This window comes from Dromaius novaehollandiae, chromosome 18 (genome assembly GCF_036370855.1).
Source record: "Dromaius novaehollandiae isolate bDroNov1 chromosome 18, bDroNov1.hap1, whole genome shotgun sequence".
Lineage (NCBI taxonomy): Eukaryota > Metazoa > Chordata > Aves > Casuariiformes > Dromaiidae > Dromaius > Dromaius novaehollandiae.
The window spans coordinates 3,994,920-4,002,078 of record NC_088115.1 but is presented as its reverse complement, the minus strand read 5'-3'; the positions used below and the strand labels follow the sequence as shown (position 1 = coordinate 4,002,078).

At 48.4% G+C, this 7,159-nt stretch overlaps 1 long non-coding RNA gene across 1 annotated transcript; it reads left to right on the top strand.

Annotated features, from left to right (window-relative positions):
- The first annotated feature begins 388 nt into the window (after window positions 1-388).
- Window positions 389-6,704, top strand: LOC135330246 (uncharacterized). The gene is made up of 3 exons (XR_010392125.1): window positions 389-692; window positions 5,551-5,685; window positions 6,302-6,704. It is a non-coding gene; the product is annotated as an uncharacterized LOC135330246 (long non-coding RNA).
- The last annotated feature ends 455 nt before the right edge of the window (window positions 6,705-7,159 follow it).

The window sequence follows — 7,159 nt, the reverse complement described above, 5'->3', positions numbered from 1 at the left end:
ATGCTTGACAAAATGCCCATAAAGACAAAAATGAAATGCTTGCCGATTTTGGATGGATGCCACCTGTTCCCCCTACCCCACCTCCCCTACTGGGTGCCAAAAAAACTGCAGAAAAATGGAACCGGTGTGGTGTGCAGTGTTTGTGCTTGCTGCTCGCAGTGGTGCCCCGGGGAGGCCGTGTTAGTCGGGGGGGCTGCAATCGTGCAGTGCAGCCAAGTTGTTCAAAGCTGAGACCCCATGACATGCCATAACTTGACATGGAAATCACACGTGTCCTTGTTCGCTCTCGGCAATCACTGGCGTTGCCATCGACACGGCACACACAGATCTACCTGCTGATAGAAACGTAGAGTTGATGCAGCAGGAAACGGGTTTATTCTAGTCCTGAATGCCTTCCCTTCTTAAGGACTACAATGCAAAATCCTCTTGGACAGGTCTATAATATCAGTACTCTTGGGAGCAAGCACGAGCTTGAGATATGGAATGAGCAGAGGCGTGAGCTTCTGTGGACCACAAGGAACGACGACGGGCCATGTGGGCAGCCAAGGCTTTTCAGCATGGGAAGGAAGCAGCTAAAGGACAATAGGAGCAAGACATCAAATGACTTTTTTCAGGGCTGAGTTCAGCGCAAAAGAAAGGGAAAAAGCAAGAAGGAAGAAGGAAGGCAGTGGGAAACCTCAAGGGAAGAACAGGTTGGTGGCAGCTATCTGGTGCCTGTCTGTGTTTGGATTAATTCCCACCCCTGGGACAGACAGGCGGGGAAGCAGGGAGGCTTCAGGAGGGTGGGAGGGATTATTTTGCTGAGGGTGGCCAGACTGTAATTTCTGTTCATCCATCCCTGAGACTCTGCTCAAGACTGTGAAGTGGGAAGGGCAAAGCAAAGAGATATCAGGATCCTAGAATCAGAGTTATGAATGGGAAAGCATAAAAAGCTCTAGCAGAGCAATATGTAAGGAAAAGCTGGGAGAAGGGTGTAAATGAGGTACCCACCACAGAGGCAATGGAAAGAAGATGAGACAAGCAGGGCCAGAGCCAGAGCCCTGGCAGAGAAAACAAGAACTTCCAGCGTTGATACAGTGGATGCTGAAAAGGTCCAGAGAGCACTTCATACCAGGTTACCCCAAAACATGGGGTAATCATAAATCCTACCTACAGATGGATCAAACCCTTGAGAGGGATTAATATAGCCTGCCCAAGGCTGTGCAGTTTCCGATTGCTCCATCGGCATTACCTCGCGGGTGTCTCGGCGCCCAGGCCAGCCCTCCAGCACTGGCCCCATCCTTGGAGAGCCAGCTGAGGGCTGGGAAGATCGGGACAGATACTGGTGGAGGCCATGGCCCGGGCTGGAGATCCACCATCGACCTCCTGCAGGGGTTGTGACCCGAAGGGTGAGAGTGCCTATGTAGAGATTTATGCTTTGTTAATAACAGCATTGAGCAGTCGGTGTACTGAAATCCATGCTCTGCATTAATAAGCGGACGAGGCAGAAGGAGCCAGGGATTATCTCTGCCTGACTTCGTGCTCTCCCTCCACAAAAAGGGACTGTGGACAGGCCGGGAAGTCAGGACTCGGTGCCAGCCCTGGCTCTGCAGCTTAGTTTTCCAGGCCGCAAATGGGAATCCAGCAGTACAGGTGGGAACGGTGAGGAAAGGACAGCTTGTGCTCTGGGGGGCTGTGTCCCGCAGATGCTGAGTATCTCCTCATGGCACGAAGAACCCCACCATTTTTTCCTCATGAGGATAAGCCTGTTTCAGGTTTAAAACCACTGTTAGACCAATCCTACATGTTTGGGAATATTTCCATCCTGTAATCCTATATAGTTCCTGGCTTCTTTTCCTCAAAGCTCAGGAATAAGAAGGCATGAAGAGCATGAAGGTATGCATATACCTCCCCTGACACACCAAACAAAACTGCCGTTTTTTCCACATATTCAGAAGGAACTTTGCACGAAAGAGCTGCAGCAGAAAGACAGTAAAGTGACTTGAATTTTTCCTAGTGAGTGTCACATGCAACAGATTTTCAATTCTGACATTCTGATTCAGGCACAGCTAAAATTAGAGCAAGTCCATTGATTTCTTGCTTTGAAAGGATGCTGTGACTTGTACAAAGACAGAACTATAGTCCAGATTGCCCATCACCAATCGCTAAAAACAGCTATGCAGCACCAGCTCTTACTTGAACATGGCTTTACTATAATAGCTTCCTCTTACCTCAAGATGACAGCTCCATTCCTTGTTGTCCAGCAGGAGTCCCAGGCCTGGAAAGCAGCATTAAGTCCTGGAAACAGCGCATATGCTTGAAAAAACTAGAATTAGCTTCTGAAGGAAGAAGAGAGTGGTCTATTTTTTTTTTTTTTTTTTATGGTAACTATACTAAGAAACAAAATCAGCTAAACTCCCAGGCTTTAAGATTCTGTCATTAATTATTTAAAAACATCTTCCAGGGGAAGAAAAAAAAAAAAGCCTGTACTTTAATTTTTGTGGGGAAAGCAATTTTGGGGAAGCAGCGGAGCCAGCGCTGCTGCTCCCGAGAGGCTTCTCGCTGCCGGCACGTTCGCCCCTGCCCGCTCTGCTCCTGCCGTCTGCAGGCACCCGGGACGTTACATTGGGTTTATCCGGTTAGTTGTCACCGGGGGAAACTCAAGGAAAAATGTACTGCCTGCTTTGGGTCCAAAGCCTGGAAGCATGAGCTGCGAGGAGGGGAACGCTGCAGCGGCAATGTGTTTGTCTCAGGGCTTTTTAAAGCCAAGATGCGACGTCGAGGAAGGCCATTTAAATACTGCTCTACAACTGCTGTCGCAGGGCAGTGAAGATCTCTAAATAGCCCAGCAGAAACCTGTCTGTAAAACATCAGTGGTTAACTTGTGCCAAGGGACCTGGCTAAGGTTAATCGGCTCCCATTAAGGATTTATTAAGTAGAACTTTGCCGCATCTGGGGACGCGGGCGGGCGCGGGCAGCGAGCCGCGGCACCCCGAGACGCCGACGCCGGACGTACCCCGACCCGCGCCGAGCCCCGCACACCCCGTCGCTGCACGCTCTTTGGGGCAGAAACAGGAAACATCCCATCAGCATTTCGTTATTTATTTCTCTTTAACCTCCCACCCCTGCTAACTGCCTGTGCTGCGGAGGTGCAATTAAGCCACGTTCCCGCGGGAGCTGGGGGAGAGGGGAACCGGAGAGGCACTGGAAGCAGAAAGCTTCACTCCCCCCGACCCCCCCGCATCATTAGTATAAATTGTGTTTGTGCAAGTTATATTTTACGGCAGGTGTGTCAATTAGTGTGTGAAATTTAATAACCCAATTGAGCTTCCCTCCCTCAAAGCTAAATTGAAATCCGTTGCCTGTTTGGGAGAGGGAAGGGGCTGTCACGGATGGAAGGCTGAGCTGGTGGGAAGGGTAGGGGCGTTTTTCATGTTGATTAAAAAAAAGGAAGGATTTTGTCAGCCTTGGACAGGCAATCAACACCAGCTTTGCTTGCAGAGAGCAGCTGATTTGATTTTTTTTTTTTTTAAGGTGGTGACTCTTTGAAAGGGAAGGCTTGGGAGGGAGAAAGGGAATAATATTTGATTACATTTGCTTATGTTTCTAGTTGGGGGGGTAAATTGCACTCATATGTGGAACAAGGCAGGCACTGAACACCCTGCGCCGGCACCCGAGCTGCGAGGAGGAGGAAGGAACACGCGTTAGCGGCACCTCCGTCACCACGGGAAAGGCAAAGGGAGCGACGGGTGCCTGCATAAATCCCACCAGCTCATGCACACCAAAGCACACAGGGTTTAGTCCGGTGGGGCTGAGGTCGAGAGCACAAAATGATCAGACCCTGCCAATAAGAGCGGCTTAAAAAAAAAATCCTGAGCAGAGAGCTAATACAGATATATACATTATTGGTTCATTTAACTTGTTTCAGACTTGAGGGGTCATGATGCTATCAGCTGGCCCTATTCTGTGCATGCAGCTTGTCTCCACTGCTGGGACAGATATATATATTTAATAAAAATATGAAAATTAGTATTTTTACCTAATGTCATGGCCCCAGGAGCTGATGACTGGTTACAAACAGAAGAAGCATCAGACTAGTGCACATCTCACATTTTTATCCTAAGTCTTGTATTATTTCATTAAAAATCCCCCATTCTGGAATCACAGAGTTTATGAGAAGTCCCTTACAGTCGCCTCCCACCATCAAGGTACAGCCTGAGAACCGCGGCACTCAATTTTCACTCTCTGGAGACTGAAGGAGAAAATCTAAAATGTCAGGGAACCACAGAGGCTTTGAAAGCAGGGGGTAAATAACAGTAAAGCAGCGTGAATTATATCAAAGAAGATAAATCTTCCGGGTCTGTACTCTTATCACTTGCGGTTTTGACTCTCATCTCTGCCTGGATGGGGCTGGCCACACCAGCGTGGGAATGGCAATGCCCTTCATGCTAAATATATAATTTCCACTTACAGCCAAATCCCATTGATCTAAGATGAAGTTTACCTAAATACTCTGCTCTTTGAGGTGGGGTGGTACATGCTGCCTCCTTCTTGAGGCCTTGGATATACCCAGGAAGCCTTTGAAGAAATGCAGTTGGGAATAAAATTCCTAAAGACCTGCAATGACTGTCTATAACCATCTGTGGAACTTGTCTTTGGTCTGCTCAAAACAACAACCATATATTATTATATTGCACTTTTATTGCAACCAGTCAGTGCTCCACTTGGCCTGCTGAGCACTTGGTTGCCTGCTTGTGGACATGCGGTTGCGCACGCAACATGGGACTGCTCTAGGAGGAAACGCAAGAGCACGAGGGGACGAAGGGTGAGAGGGGGCAGAGGGACAAACTTAGCCAGGGAGCTGGACCACGTGCAGTCCAGGTGAGCAGCCTGTAGGCTCTGCTTATTCTCCGGGGAGAGCTCAGAAATCCAAGCAGTCTTAACTGTGTTCAGGGAAAAACAAAGGCATGCTGAAGCCACCAGCTTTTTCAAAAGTCACTCAGCCTCTGTCCGAGCTAGCACGTCTGATAAGAAGTGGAGTGGTTTCTCAGCAACATACCCCTTCGTTACCAGGCTGGGCTGTGGAGGAGCACGGCACGGGGGGGACAGGCCTCTAGGGCGTAGGCAGCAGTGATAACGAACCCCCAACAGGTCGGCTTGCCCCCTCTTCCCCTCCAGTGTGTGTGTGTAGTGGGAGCCATATCACTAGCAATGTGTAAATCAGAGCAGCTGAGTGTCCAGCGGAGGATCTCCTGGTCTTCCCGCTGGGAATGCCATGTGAACAAGGAGCCCTTCTCCAGGGTGGCAGGCCCACAGGTGTCCTGGCTACCCCATAGCAGGCATGGGGAAGGGGTGACTCGGTCACTGGTTGGGGACACAGCCTTTTGGGACGCTAAATCTTCAAGGCAGCCCAGCTCTGAGCTCTCAAGTGTGGGAACAGTGGGAAAACCTGAAAGGGTAAGTCCCAGAGGATTTCATCAGAGACAGGGCCATACCCCAACCCTATCCCTTCCAAACCTGAGTGTGAGAGATGTCCTCCCTCACCATGGTCTCCCCTTTTCGTGCTCACAGGGATATTTGGCCACAAAAGCCAAATCAGTGGAAAGAAGTGAGTACGGTTTGGACCACCTGCTGTTGGGGTCTGTTTTAGATGCTGCAACAGACTCTTCCTTGTTGATGTAAGGAGCGAGAGGTTGGCAGTGCCAGGTAAGAGACTGAATCACACACTGCTGTCCTGACTGGGAAATTCCCTTCAATTCACACTAGATTTCTAAAAACCTGAGCTAATCACCTAAGCTGATGGAGAGAAATGGCGTTCTCCAGAAGGCATCCACCCAGCCAAGGAGAAGGCAGGATCTGACCTAGCTTAGATCCAATGTTTAGAGGGGTTGACCCAGCCTCTGGAAGTGCCTATTTCTCTTCACCTCCTACCAAGGGATTGTTGGGTGACTAGCTCCACTTTAAATGTCAAAATCTGGGATGCCTAAATTAGCATATACATTTTGGGCTTGAAACTAGGTGGCCTGGATACAGCTCGTCTTTTCCACTGCTCTAGAAATGAGGCCAGCTTCTGCAGTGGAATCCTGCCTAAAGTACTGTGAGGCTGAGGCACATAGAGATGCTTCACGCGTCTCTTTGCTGGTAGCAGTCTCTTTATCCAGCTCAGAGCTAGCGAGTCTGCAGCCCTGGGGCTAGAGAGAGCCCACAGCTTCATTTGGTGTAGCTCACTGGTGTCCCCCTGCACACCCGAAAAGACAGCATCTAGTAGCGAGAGTCCTCCCCCAGTATCCTACCTTGCTGAGATCTGTTCCCTCCTCCCTAGGAGATATTCTCCAGCCAGGCTCCACTTCAAACCACTCCTGAGCTGCTGGTTTCAAAGTTCTTGAAAGAGAGCCATTATCCAGGCAACAGATGTCCCGGACTGCTGGGCTTTCCTGGAGGAAAGCAACACGAAGGATTGTTTTGTGGTAGCATCTTTTCACCACGCCCTGCTGAAAATACAGGCAATAAACTGGAAGCAGCAAAGAAATGTTTATGAAATAGCTTTCATGGGCACTGCACATGTGGTGAGAGGTTTGTAGATTAGGTCATGCCATTTCCTGAAAAATATGTGCAATGTTCTGGATATTTAACGGCATAAAGATGTAATTAGCTTCAACTTTTTAATGCTTTGGAAAACAGCATCACCTTGATTTGAAGAGAACTATTAAATAAGATTGAGTTACCATGCTGAGCACAGATACAATCTGAGGAGGGAACCTGACTCCGTCAGGATTTCCTCTGCAGTGTGTTTGCATTGTATCAGCATCTAATCTGGTGTACATATCTACATTTCTCTGTGTCCCATTCAGACCAAAAAAAGCAAGCTGAGTAGCTTCACTAAATCTTAAAAAAGGAGAAATTTGCTACAGGAAGGAAATTTTATGAAATGGTTTGGGTCTGCATGGTCCAGGGTGCATTTTTAAAGCATCTGAAATGTTAGAGTCTCTCATGTCCTGCAAAAACCATGAGAAGAAAGAGAAAATGCTGCACGGCAAAGATCTTCAGCAAGATTTGCAATGAGAAGAATAAGATTAAAAGTAAGATATGAGATCCTAAAGACCTATATACATTTTTCTGTCAACAGCAAAATTCTTTGAAAACATTCAGTCCCATTTCTGAAATCAGCCACTAGCAAACC